General features: G+C 48.8%; 1 protein-coding gene across 11 annotated transcripts in view; it reads left to right on the forward strand.

Annotated features, from left to right (window-relative positions):
• Positions 1 to 18,989, forward strand: part of SHANK3 (SH3 and multiple ankyrin repeat domains 3) — a 430,757-nt gene that overhangs the window by 191,002 nt on the left and 220,766 nt on the right. The gene's annotated exons all lie outside the window — the stretch shown is intronic.

Genomic DNA, 18,989 nt, shown 5'->3' on the forward strand with positions numbered 1-18,989 from the left:
CGTGATTGGCTAATTCTGGGATTCTCCTGTAGGCCAATCAGGTTGCAGATTCACTTCCACCTGGAGCTGGATTGGGTGGCTCCTGTGGATCAATCAGACTGCTGCATTCTGGACCCTATTGTTCTAGGACCAATCAGACCGCTGGATTCTGAATCCTATTGTTCTAGGACCAATCAGACTGCTGCATTCTGAATCCTATTGTTCTAGGACCAATCAGACTGCTGCCTTTGGGATCCTATTCAACTCAGTACATAACAGCAATAATGAAATGGAGAGCAGTGAAATTTAAAATGCAGCGTAACCACGCAAAGGTCCTTGACTAAGCCTCTTACTCCTTGCCCATTGGAGCCTGCTGGCCTCTGTGCCGCCTGCGGATTCCCAGCCCCTGAGGAGACAGGTAGCTGCAATCTCGTGGTTGTGGAATCCCTCCTGAAACCATGTGCTCCTTAAAAAGATCCATTCAGAAAGCTGCCACCAAAATCAGGGAGAGAGGGGGACAAAGTCAACACAACGGCTTTCCAGCTAAGGTGATCTGCCCCTCCCTGCCAGTTCTTGGAACTCCAGACAAGCCTTCCTGGGGTGACCTCTACATAGTGCAGCAGATACGGTATATGAGGACCTGGCAGAGCAGCCTGGGATCATAGTCTCTCAGACTGGCCTACCTCACAGGGTTATTTTGAGGCTAGAATAATAATAATAATAATTTATTATTTATACCCCACCCATCTGGCTGGGTTTCCCCAGCCACTCTGGGCAGCTTTCAACAGAATATTAAAATACAGTAGTCTATTAAACATTAAAAGCTTCCCTAAACAGGGCTGCCTTCAGATGTCTTCTAAAAGTCTGGTAGTTGTTTATTCCTTTGACATCTGGTGGGAGGGCGTTGCACAGCGCAGGTGCCACCACCGAGAAGGCCCTCTGCCTGGTTCCCTGTAGCTTTGCTTCTCGTAAGAAGGGAACCGCCAGAAGGCCCTCAGCGCTGGACCTCAGTGTCCGGGCAGAACGATGGAGGTGGAGACGCTCCTTCAGGTATACTGGACCGAGGCCGTTTAGGGCTTTCAAGGTCAGCACCAACACTTTGAATTGTGCTCGGAAACGTACTGGGAGCCAGTGTAGGTCTTTCAGGACCTGAGTTATGTGGTCTCAGCGGCCGCTCCCAGTCACCAGTCTAGATGCCGCATTCTGGATTAGTTGTAGTTTCCAGGTCACCTTCAAAGGTAGCCCCACATAGAGCGCATTGCAGTAGTCCAAGCGAAAGATAACCAGAGCATGCACCACTCTGGCGAGACAGTCCACAGGCAGGGAGGGTCTTAGCCTGTGTACCAGATGGAGCTGGTAGACATCTGCCCTGGGCACTGAATGGACCTGCACCTCCATGAACAGCTGTGAGTCCAGAATGACTCCCAGGCTGCGCTCCTGGTCCTTCAGGGGCACAGTTGCCCCATTTAGGGCCAGGCTAGAACAGAGAGTGTTCTGGTGGAACCACAATGAACTCTTTGAAGGAAAGGTGGGATAGAAATCATAGCACCATAGAGTTGGAAGGGAACCCCAGGGGCCATCTAGTCTGACCCCCTGCAATGCAGGAATCACAATGCAGCAGGATCCGTACAAGGCAATTTTCTATGTTGCTTCCTGTCATCTGATGCAGTGACGTGGCTCTTTGGTTTGCAGTCAGAACCAGATCATCCACTTGGCCTGAGCCCTTTGTGCGCCACTGTTGGCCATGTGCTTCATGCGCCTCGCCCCATCCCACGGGGTCAATCTCTCCCACGTCTTCCGAGGCCCATCCTGGCTCTGGCGATGTGACGTCCCCTTCTTCCCAGGGTTGACGATTCTCACGGCTGCTCCTGATCACAGGGAACGCTCCTTCTTCCCTTCCTCGTTTGAACTTTGTTCTCTTCATCTTCCAGTCGCTGGATCTTAGCGATGCTGTTTCCTGCCAGATAGCTTTAAAAGAAAAAAAAGCGCCCATATCCAAAAGCTGACCTCTTGCTTGAGTGGCGCCTTTTCTCCGCATGGGTAATGAGAGGCTCTGTTCCAGCTGCCACTTAACCTTCTCCTGGATACGCTCACGGCTCAGAGCTGCTGCAGGCTCTGTAGGACTCAAGTTTTGCAGACCGAGAGAATCAATCTGCCAACTGCCTTTCCGAATTCCTCCACGAATCTGCCGCCCGTCCCCCTTCCTCCCTGCCCTTCACAGAACCGGCTGCGGTGCTCATTATGCTATTCCCAGTTCTGAATGCAGAGGTCATTCCATCTGTGCACATGCAGCTGGAAAGCTAGCAACGGTTGCCTGCAATTAGAAAACAACTCCATCAGTCCTTCACGGGCATTTGCAGCCCTCTTCCCTCAGTTCCACCTGAAGTCCTTTCCCCTAAAGAACCAAGAGTCTTGTGGCACCTTCAGGATTAACACATCTGTTTTATTTGCTTTTATTTATTCCATACACATCCCACCTTGCTCTCCTAGGAGCTCCGGGGGGGGGGGCTAGGTGGTTCTCCCCCTCTTCATTTAATCCCTACAGCAACCCCGTGAGGGTAAGTTTGGCTGAGAGACAGCAACTGGCTCAAGGTCATTCCTCGTGAGCTTAATAATAATAATAATAATAATAATAATAATAATAATAATAATAATTTATTATTTATACCACGTCCATCTGGCTGGGTTTCCGCAGCCACTCTGGGCAGCTCACAACAGAATTAATGATAATAAAAAAAGCAATAAAACATCAGACATTAAAAACTTCCCTAAGCAGGGCTGCCTTCAGATGTCTTCTAAAAGTCAGATACAGGTAGGTAGCCGTGTTGGTCTGCCATAGTCAAAACAAAATAAAAAAAATTCCTTCCAGTAGCACCTTAGAGACCAACTAAGTTTGTTCTTGGTAGGAGCTTCTGTGTGCATGCACACTTCTTCAGATACACTGAAACAGAAGTCACCAGACCCTTATATATGGTGAGGAAGTGGGGAGGGTTGGTGGGAGATGGCTGATTGGCTTTTATTTCATTATACATGATAAAGCTATTTTTAGCCATCTCACCCCTTGCTTTTCCTGTAAGACCAACTGCAGTCATTAACAGTCAACAGGTTCACCACACCTATCAGCCAATCATCCATTCCCACCACCCTGAAGTGACAACATAGCAGATTCTTCCTAAATATTAGGAAGAATTTTCTAAGGGTAAGAGATGTTTGGTGGTGGGATGGCCTCCCTCGGAAGGTGGTGAAGGTTCTTGAAGGTTTTTAAGGATGGCCGCCTATCGAGGATTCCTTAACTGTGATTCCTGCATTGCAAGGAGTTGGACTGGATGACACTTGAGGTCCCTTCCAACTCTATGTTGTTGTTGTTGTTGTTTAGTCGTTTAGTTGCCTCCAACTCTTTGTGACCCCCTGGACCAGAGCACGCCAGGCACTCCTGTCTTCCACTGCCTCCCGCAGTTTGGTCAGACTCATGTTTGTAGCTTCAAGAAAACTGTCCCACCATCTCGTCCTCTGTCGTCCCCTTCTCCTTGTGGCCTCCATCTTTCCCAACATCAGGGTCTTTTCCAGGGAGTCTTCTCTTCTCATGAGGTGGCCAAAGTCTTGGAGCCTCAGCTTCACGATCTGTCCTTCCAGTGAGCACTCAGGGCTGATTTCCTTCAGAATGGATAGGTTTGTTCTTCTTGCAGTCCATGGGACTCTCAAGAGTCTCCTCCAGCACCAGAATTCAAAAGCATCAATTCTTTGGCAATCAGCCTTCTTGATGGTCCAGCTCTCACTCTATGTTTCTGTGTTTCTATGATTCTCTGATCTGGCCCCTTCCTGCCACATGCAATTTACCACCCGAAATAGTTTCTCTGGGCTGAAGACTCCTCACCTGCAGTCCCATCTACTTTCCTTGCCTCCCTCTCACTTAAGCACCCCTCTCCCTCCATCGCTTTGGGCCTTGCTCACTGCCAGATTTGCCACACCTTGGGCTGCGCTTGACTCTGGGAGCTGCTACGGAAGTATGGAAATTGGAGGGCTGCAGGGCTGAGAGTGTGACGGGGGGGGGGGGTGGCAGCTGCAAGAGTCTGAAAGTGCCTGGAGCCCCTGCAAGAGAAGCTTTGCGCAGGACCTGGACCTCTGCAGCTGAATCACTCAGCAGCGTGACAAGCTGTTCCCACTGCCTCAGTGCACAGTCACGTGCAGGATGTGTCCTTGACAGGAGTGGCCAGCATGGAGGGACTCCTTTAAAAGCCCCCCTTCCCCTTTTGCAAAGCCGTTGGCAATCTGCTTCATAATCAAGGGTGAGAAATAGATCTTTATTATTTCACAGTTAGGAGTACTCGTGGACATAGCATGAAGCTCGATGCTGGAAGATTCAGGACAGGTTTTAAAAAGTCCTTCTTCCCGCAGTGCAGAGTTAATCTGTGGAACTCCCTCCCACAGGGATGGCCACAAACCTTGATGGCTTTCAAAGAAGATTAGACAGATTCATGGAGGATGCCATCAACGGCTTGTAGCTACGATGACCCTACTCTTCCTCCACAGTTGGAGGCAGCAATGTTTGTGGATACCAGTTGCTGAAAACCACAGAGATGGGCATGGATCCATTAGCTGAGATTCCTGCATTTCAGGGGGTTGGACTAGATGACCCTCAGAATCCCTTCCAACATTTCTACGATTCTTGTGCTCGAATCCTGCTCATGGGCTTCCCACCGGGGCATCTGGTTGGCCGCTGTGAGAACAGGAGGCTGGACTGGGTAGGCTGTGGGCCGGATCCAGCCGTGCTCCACTTACATTCTTGTGTGCTTTGTACCAAGTCAGGCCATTGGTCCTTCCAGCCCAGCATTGTCTGCACTGACTGGCAGCGTCTCTCCAGGGTTTCAGATGGGATACTTTTCCTTGCCAGGATTCGAACTTGTGCTCTGCTGGTGAGCTGCAGTACAGCACAACTAAAACTTCTCAATGATGTTTCTCACTGCTGCATTCTGTGGCTTTTGGAAGCTTGAAAAGGAGGAGTGAGGAAGGTAGGCCAGCCTGCCGCAAGCTTGTGCCCTTCAAATGTTTTGCGTGACAACGGCCACCAGCCCCAGCCAGCACAGCCATTGCATAGGAGAACAGATCCGGTGGGACATAGACAGCAGACACACTCTGGGTTCATCCACAATTCCCCTTGTCCCACTGCTTTCCCCCGGGAAAAACCACTCTTTATCTTTAGTGCTCAATTGGAGTAAACAGCCATCAAGTTTCCTGCAGGTAGCTGTTTGTTCCGATTTAGAGCTAAAGAGTAGATTTTCCCAGGAGGAATACAGCTCCACGAACTCCTGCTTTCTAGGCATCGGGCAATTGGAAGTGTGGTCAAGCCCTATGTCCTTAAGGCACACCTGAAGCACAATTTCACCCCCCCCCCCAAAAAAAGAATTCTGGGTTTGTTAAGGGTTGCAGGGAATTGTAACTCTGGGTTCACCACCCTTCTGCCGGTCCCGTGATTTCTAAGCACAGGTGTGAGACATTTTGCTTTTTTCCTTCTGTGGTTTCCTGCTGATTCAGAACAAATACGAGCTGGGTTTTCGGTGGATTCACGTTTGATACAATTCAGCAGTAAACTCTGGGTTTTCCCGGGGAAATAAGTGGGACAAAAGAAAAATCTCCCAAATAGGTGCCCAGAATTCTTTGACAGAAGGAATGTCCACCACCATCCAAGGTTGTCCATTCTGTTTCTGCTACTCTCAGAAAGTTCTTCCTGGTGTTCAGTCTCCTTTCTTGTAATTTGAATCCATTGGTTCGGGTCCGACCCTCCAGAGCAGGAGAAAACCAGCTTCCTCCACCTTCCATGTTTGAGCCATCCAGGTATTTGAAGATGGCTCTCATGTCCCCTCTCAGTCTTCTGTTCTCCAGGCTAAACAGACCCAGCCCCTTCGTGATCACTGAGCCTAACCAGCTTCCCAGGAAAGCAAGACCCTGTCAGGGATTGTCCAGCTGTGATACCTGCACAGCAGAGGGCTGGACTAGATGAGTTTTGGGGTCCCTTCCAGTTCCATGATTCACTTTTGTACACTGAAAGCATTCTGCATAAGATGGTAATTGTACCCAAAGGGCAAGGCTAAAAGGGCAGTGGAGGTACTGACCCTCCAATCTGCACCCAAAACATCTGCCGTGCTCCTTTTGTGCCAGCACGTAGATGAGCCCAAGAGGAACCCATAAACCAAAAGCTGCTCCCAGAGGAAATGGGGGCCTGGCCAAGCCCCTCTGTTTGCTTCCTGGCACCCAAGCTGCTCATTCAATGGGTCCCAGATTCTCTAACGGTTGGGCTTTTGAAGGAAGCGAGTGGCTTCTGCCAGGAGCCTGAACTCCCAGCTGCCGCGGCTGCACCATTACAGCTGCTCGGCTCCTGCCTGCTCAGAAACGAGGCTGGCGCGAGCCCTTCGCTTGCCAAAAAATTGCCTGTGACACTGCCAGCCTGCCTGTGATCAGACCGACATGCAATTAAGCATTTCCCCCAAGCGGCTGATGGTGGGGAAATAATGATTAGCTTGCTCGGCTCATTGAGCACAAGCCCAAACTGTCGCCTCCCACGGAGAGCTCTCCTGGCCCCTCCGCTTGGCAAGCCCCCTCCCTCACTGTCAAGGTGCCCAGAGGGTGGCACTGGCTGGTAGCGCCATCGGGGGATCCTGGAAGGGGGGGGTGTATGGAAGCACGCAAGACACAAATCTGCCTCTGCTCACCTCAAGCTCTTAAAGGCGTTCCGCTCCCCTGGGCCAAAATAGTTGCTTTCTTCCCGTGGTTTCAGAGAGCTTTTATAAGAACGGTATGATGGCCTAGGACTCAGGGTCAGACTCGGAGCCAGAGGAGTCTAAGTCTGCACCAGATCCTTTGACTCAGGACCGCGTCTGGGGCCTGATTCTGAAGAGCCCCAGTCTGCACAGGTTCCCCTGCAACAAGCACCAGCTGGGCCGAGTCAGGGGCCTGAGCCTGCCCTGGCTCCAGATGCGGGGATGACCTCCTTGCCTCCAGCTGGGCCATCACTTACAGTTGCTCCACTGTAAGTTGGGTCAGGGGAGGCTGAGGCGGCCTCTGGGTCTAGTAACCCACCAACATCTCCTGAGCTGCAGAGACTGAGATCTGAGAGAAGGAGAGACCTGAGTACTGGCAGGAGGAGTGCTCGCCTTTGGGCGAGACAGGGAGGTGAGTTGCCAGGGGATCAGGACCGGCTGTTACCCCAACAGAGATAAAAGGTGGTCGGACCCCACCCCAGGTTGTGGGAGCAACATTGCTGTATGCAGGATCCTGCCTGAGATCCTGTGCCTGACCTTGCCTGGTTTCCTGCCTTGGCCCTGTTGAACTGACTCCCCATGGAACCCTTGGATTCAGAACCGGAGCTGGACCGCATTACTTGGGTTACCCCTGGACCCAGCACAAACAGCCAGATCAATCCAATACCCAACTAGCCACATAAGAGGAGCCTGCAGGATCAGGCCAGTGGTCTACCAAGTCCAGCACCCATCTGCCATGGTGGCCAACCAGATACCTGTGGAAAACCTGAAAGAAGGATTTGACCACAAGAGCAATTCTCTCCCCTCCTGTGCTTTCCAGCAACTGTATTCAGAAGCATTGCCGGCCCCAGCTGTGGAGACAGCATAGAATCAGAATCATAGAATTCCAGAGTTGGAAGGGACCCTGAGGGTCATCTAGTCCAACCCCCTGCAATGCAGGAGTCTCAGCTAAAGTATGGATCTCAACTAAAGCCATCGTGGCGAGGAGCCGTTTCTACTTCAGCCACTTACCCTGATGGATGTCTTTCTTTCTTCCTGAGTTCCAACTGGATGGAGGCTGGCTGTGATTACTTTCCAAAGGGGGACGGGACACTCTGCACATGCTCTGAGGCACGCTTGTCGTTATTTCTTTACAAGCACCTCTCGGAATTTTTCTGTCCTGGGAAAAACTGTTAGCGTGAGACCTTAGTGCAGGCATGTCTTTTTTTTTTATAATATTTTTATTTTTTCCATATAAACACAACATACATAAACATACAAAGACAAAAACAGAACAAAAAACATGTATCATTTCATATCCTAATTTCTTATACCTTTCTTCCCCGACTTCCTCATGCCTCCCTTTTCTGTATTCCAAATTCTTATCGATTGTTCAGCAAATCTTCCCTTATTTTAATTTAAATTTAGACTAGTCTTCCTTATTCTCCTTGTCTTAACCATAGCTAATAGTAACCATTTACTTTCCAGTCCAGCATCATTCTAACTTTCATTAATTTTGTAATATTTCTTTAAATAGTCTTTAAATTTTTTCCATTCTTCTTGCGCTGCTTCTCTTCCCTGGTTTCGGATTCTGCTCGTCATTTCTGCCAAACCCATGTAGTCTATCACCTTCATCTGCCATTCTTCCAGTGTGGGTAGCTCTTGCGTCTTCCAGTACTTCGCAATGAGTATTCTAGCTGCTGTTGTAGCATACATAAAGAAAGTTATATCAGTCTTTAACACCCCTTGGCCGACAATACCCAAGAGAAAGGCCTCTGGTTTCTTGGGGAAAGTATATTTAAATACCTTTTTAAGTTCATTATAGATCATTTCCCAGAATACCTTAATCTTTGGGCAAGTCCACCAAAGATGAAAAAATGTACCTTCAGTTTCTTTACATTTCCAACATTTATTGTCAGGCAAATGGTAAATCTTTGCAAGCTTGACTGGGGTTATGTACCACCTATATATCATTTTCATAATGTTTTCTCTTAAGGCATTACATGCCGTAAATTTCATCCCGGTGGTCCACAACTTTTCCCAATCAGCAAACAAAATATTATGACCAATGTCCTGAGCCCATTTAATCATGGCCGATTTAACCGTTTCATCTTGTGTATTCCATTTCAGCAGCAAATTGTACATTTTTGACAAATTCTTAGTACTGGGTTCTAACAGTTCTGTCTCCAATTTTGATTTTTCCACCTGGAAGCCAATTTTACTGTCCAGTTTAAACGCTTCATTTATTTGGTGATAGTGCAACCAGTCTCTCACCTTCCCTTTTAATTTATAGTGCAGGCATGTCCAAAGCCTAGCTCAGGGGCCTAATCCGGCCCGCCAGTCGGTTTAATCCAGCCCCTGTGACAGTCCTTAAAAAAGCTCAATGACTTCAATCCTAAAAAAACCACAACTTTGGGGTAAAATCATTGGCCCTCACGCATGTTCACTTCATCATATCTGGCCCTGTTTGAAAAAAGTTTGGACTTAGTGAATCACAGCCCATCAGGGAGAGTAGCGCTGGGCTCTCTGACTCAACACTCCGATTGAACAGTTTCATAGGATATACACACCCCATAGTTTAATCAGCATTTACCTAAGTTCTTTAAGTCTTTACTAAAAAAAAGTTGTTGTTTTTAATGAATACATTTGGCTCTCAGAATTTTTCTGCTCCTAAACATTCATTTACAGTCTTTGTCGCTGCAGGGTTTTTCTGTGAGATTTTTAAGGCTTTAATTGAACAAAAGCCTCTTTGGAGCAGGGGATTCGGATGTTCTGAGCAGATAAGTGCCTTGAATGCTGAGCTACGAGCTGTGTCCTCTCAGCAGGAAAACATGGACCTGGGAGAGGCCAGGGTTCGAATTCAGCCATGATGCTCACTGGGGTGACCTTGGGGGCCAGTCCCTGTCCTGCCTCACAGGATCCTTGTGGGTCAGGAGAGGCTGAGGTGGCCTCTGGGTCTAGTAACCCACCGACAGCTCCTGAGCTGCAGAGACTGAGGTCTGAGAGAAGGAGAGACCTGAGTACTCTCAGGTGGAGTGCTCACCTTCGGGCGAGACAGGGAGGTGAATCACTGGGGGATCAGGACCGGCCGCTACCCCGACAAAGATAAAAGGCTGGTGGACCCCGCCCCAGGTTGTGGGAGCAACGTTGCTGTTTGCCAGAACCTGTGTGTGATCCTGTGCCTGACCTTACCTGGTTTCCTGCCTTGGCCCTGTCAGATTGACTCCTTGCGGAACCCTTGGATTCGGGACCGGACCTGGACCGCGTTACTCAGGTTACCCCCAGGCCCAGCACACCAGCGCAGGCAACCGACTTACCACTGCAGAAAAGAGGATGATGTAGTGATTAAATGGACTGGCCTCGATCACATCCACTGGGATGGGGGACGGCTTTCTTCTTTTTTATATATTAAAAAAATGGGATGCAGATGAGGCTCGATCGTCAAGGAGGGAGCATGGAGGGCTTGGAATGAATCCCCTGAAAGCCAGAGCCATTGGACTGATAGCAGCCAGGATAAATGCATCAGGTTGCCATGGTGACGGAGAGGCGGGCAAGCGCTTGCAATCGAGGGATCTCTGAGGCAAGAGTCACAGATGCAGAAAGCGACTAGGAAGATGAAGGAATGAAAGAGGCCGGCTCACAGAGGATTCCTTGGCAAGCTGGGTTCGGAAGTGGTTTGGGGGGGGGCAAGGGGCCTTCCTCTGGAGGGCAGGAAGCGATGTCAAGAGCCGCCAGTGTCCTTGTCTGCCCCCAGCAACTGTTTAGGCTGAAGTCCTGCCAGCACCTTGCCTGGAAAGGAGCCCCATTGAATACCACAAGACCAACAAAGAGGCAGAGGGTTACACACCTGTGCAGGTTTTCAGATTTCACAGTAAAAGAAGGCAGAGCCCAGAGATGCCTCAAATTCATCAGGGACCCTTCTGGGGCCACACCAGCCTTCAAGGGCGTCTTTTGCCAGGCTGGAATACAGATCCTAGGATTGGGACCAGGCCTCTTGCTTGCCTGGGCAGAGGGCAGAGTCTGGGTATGCAAAAAAATCTCTTGACTTCAGCCTGGCTGGAATGTAGTTTGTTGACTGACATTTCCACTCCACCCACTTTTTGTCTTTGGCCCCACCTGGCCATGTGGCCCCCAGAAAGCTTTCTACAGACTGAAAGCATTCCTCATGTCTGTCAGGCTTCGGGGAATTGGAATAAGCAAATCAAACGAAAGGAGCGTTCTTACCAGTTGTTGTGGTGGTTTGGTCGTTTCGTTGTGTCCGACTCTTCATGACCCCCTGGACTAGAACACGCCAGGCACTCCTGTCTTCCACTGCCTCCCACAGTTTGGTCAAACTCATGCTGGTCTCTTCGAGAACACTGTCCAACCTTCTCATCCTCTGTCATCCCCTTCTCCTTGTGCCCTCCATCTTTCCCAACATCAGGGTCTTTTCCAGGGAGTCTTCTCTTCTCATGAGGTGGCCAAAGTCTTGGAGCCTCAGCTTCAGGATCTGTCCTTCCCGTGAGCACTCAGGGCTGATTTCCTTCAGAATGGAGAGGTTTGATCTTCTTGCAGTCCATGGGACTCTCAAGAGTCTCCTCCAGCACCACAATTCAAAAGCATCCATTCTCCGGCAATCAGCCTTCTTTATGGTCAAGCTCTCACTTCCATACATCACTACTGGGAAAACCATAGCTTTAACTATATGGACCTTTGTCAGCAAGGTGATGTCTCTGCTTTTTAAGATGCTGTCTAGGTTTGTCATTGCTTCTTATCAGTTAGTTTCTTTAATAATTACAGTGAGAGACAAAGGAATGTACATCTCTCTAGAAATGGTGTTGCTCCCAGTTATGGTTCACCCCCTCCGTCCCCATTAATCTACGTCAGTCCTACGTTGACTAATCTGAGCTTGTTGCCTCTGCACTCTCCGTTCTATCACTCTCAGAGCCCGTCTAGTCTTAGGCGAAGGGGGGTGTCAGGAATGCTGTCCGAGGACACTGAATCTGCCAGCTCTCTCTCTCCCCCGGTGTTTCCTCTTCTAGCTGCTCCTCACCCAGTATTTTCCAGCTTTTCCCCTCTGGACTATGCCCCTCTGCAAACCACTGTTCTAAATTCATACTGTCCTCCTGCCCTTGGGAAGGTTCAGGAAAAGTGATGGGCAGGGGGCGACCACTGCCACCATTCCTCCTCAGTCCAGGCCCTGACAATATCTTTGGCCGATAGGCAGAGTAACACACACCTAACACCCCCCTGCCTTTGCCTGGGTAGCACGTATGTCAGGGAGATGGGTTTCCACTTAGCCTTGACATTCTGATGTCCTGAATCAGGGCCGCATTTAGGTTTGATGAGGCCCTAAGCTACTGAAGGTAATGAGGCCCTTGATATGTCCAGCTGTCCTTTGCCAACAACAAATTGTCGCTGTTTTTTGTGTTGAATATATGCTATAGGGTAATTTATGGACCCAATAGGTATCTCAAGCCATTTGCACATGTTGCAGTGCAACCAGCCCATAAAGAATGTAGGCACCCTGTATATAGAAAGGAGCAAACCAGGGATATTTGAGGGAGCAGACGAGCAGGCGGGGCCCATGACTTAAATCATAAGAGCCTACACAACACAACACACTGTTGCTGTATGTAGGTTTTATTTTTATTATTTTTATCTTATATCTTGGAAATGTACATCCAGTTGTTTTTTCCTTTAAATTTTTTAGAGGCCCCCAAGAGAGTGGGACCCTCAGCTAGAGTTGTTTAGCTTATACGTAAATCTGGCACTGCACACAACCAGCAACCATCCCCACCACAAGACCCTCCAAACAATACCCTGGGCCAAGAGTCTGTTCCACAGCCTCATCTTTTGCAGCTGGAGTCAGTCCAGGCCATTTATGGACCTAATCGGTATCTCAAGCCATTTGCACATGTTGCCCTGCAACCAGTCCATGCAGAATGTAGGCACCCTATATATAGAAAGGAGCAAACCAGTGATATTTGAGGGAGCAGGCTAGCAGGTGGGGCCCATGACTTATATCTTAGGAGCCAACACAACACAAGACACCATTGCTGTAAGTAGGGTTTTTTTTTATCTTCTATTTTGGAAATGTACATCCAGTGTTTTTTTCCTTTAAAATTTTTTGGGGCCCCCAAGAGAGTGGGCCCCTAAGCTAGAGTTGTTTAGCTTATACGTAAATCTGGCACTATCCTGAATGCAGGAAGATAATTAACAATGGAGATTGTTTCTTTCCTGTGCAGCAGCAGCTGTATGGCTGGGGAATGAGAAGGGTGTGGCAGAATAGCAACCTTTTAAGTGGGCAGGAGTTTGCTGCAACCGACTCCAGGTGGTGCATTCCATACTCGCACAAGCTGGCATTTTATGGGAATGCTGCTCCCATGGGTGTCTAACACACACTCTCCCAGTCTGGTGCTATCGATGGCTCTGCTCTGGCTCCACAGTCAAAAGCAGCCATGCTTCTGAATCCCAGTTGCTGGAAACAATACAGTGTCAGACATTAAAAACTTCCCTAAATAGGGCTGCCTTCAGATGTCTTCTGAAAGTCAGATAGTTGTTTATCTCCTTGACATCTGATGGGCGGGCACCACCACCGAGAAGGCCCACTTCCGGGTTAGCGCCATCGGCGAAATGGCGGAGTTCCTCCGACCGGAGGAACTGTCTCCATGGAAACTGGGTCTACCCGCCACGGCGAAGGTGGGGACCCGCTAGAAATCCCAGGTGGAAGAAGCCTGGGAATGTGGGGTTCGGCAGAGCACCAGGAGCGCCTCCCCTATTCGCGGGGAACCCCATTTTGGGGCTCCAGAGCGAAGGAGGGTGATTGGCGCGGTGCTGCGAACTGACTGCTATTTTCACGGAGGGAAGCCGCATTGCCATTGTCAGAGAGCGCTGACTTTTTCCTGTCGACAATTGGATTCTAAACAAGTACCCGTGAGTAGAAACGGAAAATTGGATCAAGAAATATTTTAATTTGGCACCAAAGCGGGAAGGTTCAAAACAGGAAGTCCGCCTTCCGCTTTCTGTAAATAGACTGAAGCAAAAATCTTGTAAGCTAATAGCCTGGAAAGTCGCTTTATAAAGGTCGAAATTTCCTTCATTTATAACCATTAAAACCCCCTTGGAAGCAGGAGAAAAGGGGGGGGGATTAAACTGTTCAAGCCTGCTGGAGAGGGAGTAAAGGAAAATAAGTTTCCACCGTCTCAAACCTGGGAACGGGGTGCCAGAGACAGAAATTATCGGAGACGTTCATTGACTGTGAATGGAACATTTTGACAGATAGCAAGAAAAAAGAGAAACAAATTGATTCCACTGCTTCCTGTTGCATTCTAAAGAAACAAAATATTTGAAAACTGAAAGTAACTTTCTTTTGTTGGACATGATTTAAAAAGATGGACACAAATAGAAATTGTATCCTCTAGAGGGAGCTTGTCAAATTGTTGCTGCAGTTTACCTAGGGACTTCACAGCTGTGAGATTAACATCGTGGGACCAGACTGTGACCTTGAATAAAAATGTGTTTGGAAGAAGTCCTGGTCAGTGGCGTAGCGTGGGGGGTGCAGGGGGGGCCAGTCGCACCGGGCGCAACATCTGGGGTTAGGGCAAATCCATGGGTTAGGGGGCGCAAATCCATGGGTTAGGGGGCGCAAATCCACGGGTTAGGGGGCGAAAATTATTTGCCTTGCCCCGGGTGCTGACAACCCACGCTACGCCACTGGTCCTGGTGCTTGCTTTTTGCAAGACAAGTGCTTTGCTGGAGCAGTTGCATGAGAAGGTGGATTTGATGAATGAGAAGTTGGATTTGATGACTGTTGCAACTAGTGAATGTGGACAAATAGGGAATATTGACATAGAAATTATACAGGGACCAATCCAGGAAACTGGTTCGACTGGGCAAATGCAAGGGCAGATAATAATGGAGGAAGCTACGGTGCTACCTCAAGCAACACAAATGGTGAGACCCGAGGCCCTGCAGAGCATAAGCCGCTGTTTTGGAAGAATGAACTTGAATTAGGCCTGAAGGAATCTGGAGCTGAGGAGGATCTCAACTTTGGAGAGATTTTGAAATATGCTGTTAAAGATCTTTTGGATTATATTGATGACTGTGGGGAGTGGGACTGTGGGGAATGGGCTGGTCTGACGTGGGGAGATGGACATGAGTATGGATGGAAATTCCCCGGAGACCTACTCCCTAAGGAGAAAGGAAAAAAACTAAGAAAGAGACCAACAAAAGACAAGGAAAAGTGCAAGCATAAACAAGAAGAAAAAGATCTGCAGAAGGGGCATGGAAGAGACTTAAGAGCCTCGGATATCAGACTACCAGGTTGATGGACTACCGTATTTTTCGCTCTATAACACGCATCTGACCATAACACGCATGTAGTTTTTAGAGGAGGAAAACAAGGAAAAAATATTCTAAACGAAACAGTGGATGTATGATTTTTATGGTTCATGCTGTGGCCACAGACATGTGATCTGACAGTGAGTTTGGGGTAGCCCAATGCAAAAATCCTGAGGATCCATGTGGATCCATGCTTTGTAACCACGTTTTAAGTGGGGAGGGAAGGAAAAGAACTCAAGGGACAAGGAGCACGCGTGGGGTGTGTGGAGAAGGAGCTTTTTTGCGAGCTGAGCGGGGGGGGGGGGGAAGAGCACTGTTGCTTTAAAGGTATACTTAAGGTATTTGCCCTGTGCCTGGGTTTTTTTTCCATTTAACAGTTTGCAGCCTTTTCCTTCCGCTCCTTGTTTTGAGGCAGAATAGATTTGAGCAAGTGAGGAGGACTTGGATTGCAGGGGATTCGCCATTAGCTGTGTAAAAGCGCTCCTCCTTGCAGCCTGAATGATAAGCAGCCACCAGCAGCAATAGAATGGAGCACAAAAAAGCGGTAGGGGCACTAGGACCCAGACAATGCTCAAATCTATCCTGCCTGAAAATAAGCTGCTCCGTCCCCGCGGATCAGCTGAGACGCGGGGATTTGCGAAGTTTCCCCCTCTCCCTCATGCCCTCCCCAGCCTTTTTTTTTACTTCCTGGTTTTCACTGCGCTGGCTCAGAGCTCGAGGTTGGTTTTATTTTGCTGCTGGTTGCTTAAATTTTATCTTTCCTGCCATCCCTCTGCAGCCTCACTGCTCTGTTTAGAGAGCGCACGGACTTTTGCTAGCTCCGTCCCTCCTCCCGTGTAAGCGGCTGCTGCCGGCTTTGCTGCCATGACTCTCCTTCCCTCCCTCCTCCCCGGCTCCAGGTCGCTTTAAAGCAAGCAAAGCGAGAGCCTCGTAGAGTGTGTAAGCGGCTCCCGCTTTGCTTGACTGATGGCAGCCATGGCTCCGATCCGTGCATTCGCTCCATAACACGCACAGGCATTTTCCCTTACTTTCTAGGAGCAAAAAAGTGCGTGTTTTGGAGCGAAAATTACGGTAGATGGAATTGGATAATAAGGACTGGCACAACCCGAGAAGAAGGGATGTTGGATGAAAACTGGAAGAGTCTATAAAGAAAAATTTTTATTTTGGGAATTAGTGTAAAATTAATGAATATTAGGGAGAATGTTGGAATGAAATTGTCTGGCTTTAGCAGAAATGATATAAGGATAAATAAGTATTAAGTTTTTAAGTTTTAAGGTATTTTACGGTATTTTATGCTAAGATAAGGTTAAGGTATTTCATGGTAAGATAAGGTTAAATAAAGTAAGGTAAATTGAACATCAGAATATGGTGAAAGATGGATAGGATGTATAGAGTTAATTAATTGGTTATAAGATAAAATATAGAAAGGATTTGCTGAAACAATGACTGAATCAGGATACAAAAAAAGGGAGGTGTGAGGAAGTCAGGGAAATAGGCAGATGAAAGATAGGATATGGAATGACTGATTTGTTTTAAACTATTTTTATTTTTATTTTTCTGTATTTTGTATTTTTTGTCTTTTTTCTTCTTCTTTCTTTTCTTTTTCTTTTATATTTTGTATTTCCTCTGAAATTTTAATAAATATTATTATTAAAAAAAAACGAGAAGGCCCTCTGCCTGGTTCCCTGTAACCTCATTTCTCACAGGGAGGGAACCGCCAGAAGGCCCTTGGAGCTGGACCTCAGTGTTTGGGCTGAACGATGGGGGTGGAGACGCTCCTTCAGGTCTACTGGGCCAAGGATGTTTAGGGCTTTAAAGGTCAGCACTTTGAATTGTGCCTGGAAACGTACTGGGTATTTCAGGACCGGTGTTATATGGTCTTGGTGGCTGCTCCCAGTCACCAGTCTGGCTGCCACATTCTGGATTAGTTGTAATTTCTGGGTCACCTTCAAAGGTAGCCCCATATAGAGGACATTGCAGTAGTCCAAGCAGGTGCCACCACCGAGAAGGCCCTTTGCCTGGTTCCCTGTGACTTGGCTTCTCACAGTGAGGGAACCACCAGAAGGCCCTCGAAGCTGGACCTCAGCATCCGGGCTGAATGATGGGGGTGGAGACGCTCCTTCAGGTCTACTGGGCCGAGGCCATTTAGGGCTTTTAAGGTCAGCACCAACACTTGGAATTGAATGTGCTTTGTCCTTCATAGTAAAGGTAAAGGTACCCCTGCCCGTACGGGCCAGTCGTGTCCAACTCTAGGGTTGTGCGCCCATCTCACTTAAAAGGCCGGGGGCCAGCGCTGTCTGGAGACACTTCCGGGTCACGTGGACAGCGTGACAAAGCTGCTCTGGCGAGCCAGCACCAGCACAGCACACGGAAACACTGTTTACCTTCCCGCTATAAAGCGGTACCTATTTATCTACTTGCACTTAGGGGTGCTTTTGAACTGCTAGGTGGGCAGGAGCTGGGACCGAAAGACGGGAGCTCGCCCCGCCGCAAGGATTCGAACCGCCGACCATGCAATCGGCAAGCCCTAGGCACTGAGGTTTTACCCACAGTGCCACCCGCGTCCCTTTGTCCTTCATAGTTGGATGCAATAAATGCTTCTGGATCCCTGTTACTGGAAACCACAGGAGGTGAAAGTCTTGCTCTTGTGCTCAGATCCTGCTTGCGGGTTTTGCATTGGCCACTGTGAGAACAGGATCCTGGACTGGATGGGCCATTGGTGCGGCGTGTTATGTCCCTAGAAACGAGAGAAGACTGGCAAGCAGGAACAGTTATTTGCAGCCTACTTACTGAGGGTGACATTTATCACGCGCGGGCCGATATCCGCTGTAGCTCTGAGAAACTGGCACCGACAATTTGTGGCTGAGACGAAAGCAGTGTTCGCATCCCTTGGGCTGCATTTAAATCCTCTCCATACCTGGAGTTTTAGGTCATTGTTTTAATCTTTGCTGTACAGCACCCCAGGTGCCCCCTAACGGCAGAGGACACGGCAGAAAAGTTTTAAACAAACAGCTCTGCACAAATAAATAAATCATGCGCCTTTAAAAGGAATATGTTCCTCTGATAGCCTTTTTAAAGGGAGCTGTCACATTCCTTGCGACGGATGTTTTCAATACCAGGAGCTGCTTCTTGGGGGCTACCCATATTCAGGTCATTTTTTTCTTGAGATGCAGTGGAGGGGAAATGCAATTTTTGTGTGAAGCCCCAGAGGGCCGTAGGAACGCCTCCTTGGTCTTTTTGCTGTGAAACTGTGGAAGCAGAGAAGGGTGGGCAGGGCCCCCGGATGGGGAGAACTGGAAAGCTGGCTGTTTAAGCTCCTGGTGTAGCAGGCAGGCAATATCTTTGCAGCACAGACAGATCTTGAGCTGTTCTCCTGTTGCCATCGGCCTGGGAAAACTTGAGCAATCTCAGGGGGGAAATGGGATCTGGGTACACAGTGCAGGAATCGCACGACTGCTTGCAGAGATAATCTCAACCCAAGAGGGGACAGGAGTGTGGAGCCAGATATGGTTCTGATCTTCCTCTCCAGATTTGCAGTGGGGGTTTTTGTTTCTGAGTGAGGTGGTCTGCTTCGTTGTGTCCCCTGCTGCTCCCACTTCTATGAGCTGGCCAGACCCACTGCAACCAAGCTCCCCCTTATTCTTCTCCTTTGGCCAAGCAACCTCCCACTCTGGGGAGGAGCCTGTCTTCTCTTCCTTGAGGAACTGTAGCAGGGCCTGCCTTGAATTGGCCCCACGGTTACCAATCGCTGCTCTAATTTGCAGGAGCTCACCTTAAGCTCTCCACTTCCCACCCTGATTTGTAACACTTGTGCAATAGTGGCAGTGATCCCTTCCGGGGGGCCATTTACATCTCAATTGTCTGCCAGCAGTCCTCTCAGTAGGTGAAGTCAAAGTGCGTTGGAGTTAACTGAGCAGCCCTAAGGCGAATCGAAGCACGTTGCTGTTTTGTGTA

Source organism: Podarcis filfolensis (genome assembly GCF_964270895.1).
Source record: "Podarcis filfolensis genome assembly, chromosome: 10".
NCBI lineage: Eukaryota > Metazoa > Chordata > Lepidosauria > Squamata > Lacertidae > Podarcis > Podarcis filfolensis.